At 49.0% G+C, this 864-nt stretch overlaps 1 protein-coding gene across 3 annotated transcripts in view; it reads right to left on the bottom strand.

Annotated features, from left to right (window-relative positions):
- Positions 1-403, bottom strand: part of LOC147237209 (pre-B-cell leukemia transcription factor 1) — a 54,367-nt gene extending 53,964 nt beyond the window's left edge. For 2 of the 3 annotated variants that reach the window (XM_086145424.1, XM_086145442.1), the window contains exon 1: positions 1-403. This exon is cut by the window's left edge and continues 401 nt beyond it. The gene's annotated coding sequence lies outside the window, so the exon portion shown is untranslated. The other variant, XM_086145432.1, reaches the window with a different exon arrangement.
- Positions 404-864: the final 461 nt, after the last annotated feature.

Here is an 864-nt window from a genome sequence, read left to right as displayed (position 1 = left end):
CTCCGCGCAGCCTCCTCCTCCTCCTCCTCCTCCTCTTCTTCTTCTCCTTCTCCTTCTCCTGGTGGTCTTCCTCTCCGGGAGAAGCGGAGTCGATCCTGCTCTCCCTCTCAGCTGGTCGGAGCTGAATGTGAAATCTGATCTGAGCTGCCTTCACCCGAGTGGTGTGTGTGTGTGTGTGTGTGTGTGTGTTTTCTCCCCCCTCGCACACACACACACGCACACGCACTCACGCACAGCCCCCTTAACCCCCCCCCCTCCTCCTCCTCCTCCTCCTGCTGCTGCTGTTGCTGCTGCTGGCACTTTTTTTTTCTCCTCGGGATCCTCCTTTTTTTTTTTTTTTTTTTATTTCTGCCAAATTAAATTAAAAAAAAAAAGAAAAAGAAAAAAAGAAAAAGTGTTATCGACGAAGAGGATGTGGAAGAAGCAGCAGAAGAAGTGTGGATCCACGCATCCTTCCGCTTCTGTTGCGTGCACAAGTGGGAGGAGGAGGTGGAGGAAGAGGGAGCGTGGCGGAGCCGTGACTCCGCCCACGCAGAATGATTGGAGAAAGAAGACCGTTTAGCCCCACCTTGAGGTGCCTCTGGAGAAAACGTTCGTCATCAAACATTAAAAATCACCCTCATAAAATTAAAAAAAAAAAAAAAAAAGGGAGGGTGGAAAATGACTAGGTTTGTAAACAATAATTACAAGTTAGTTACAAGGGTTATAAAAGATCATTGCGTTAAAGAGGGGGTGTGTTTCCCTGATTTACTCACCTTCACGTCACGGGGGGGCGGGGCTAAGAGACAAGTTTGTGACGTCACAGATACGGAACACTGTCGCCCCCTACTGGCGGGGGCTATAAATCCGTTTGGTTTTTAGCAT

Source organism: Fistularia commersonii, chromosome 1 (genome assembly GCF_037954325.1).
Source record: "Fistularia commersonii isolate RoL2024-O1a breed Wild chromosome 1, RoL_Fcom_v1.0, whole genome shotgun sequence".
NCBI classification, from domain to species: Eukaryota; Metazoa; Chordata; class Actinopteri; order Syngnathiformes; family Fistulariidae; genus Fistularia; species Fistularia commersonii.
The sequence above is the reverse complement of the archived record's forward strand: the minus strand, read 5'-3'. Positions and strand labels throughout refer to the sequence as shown.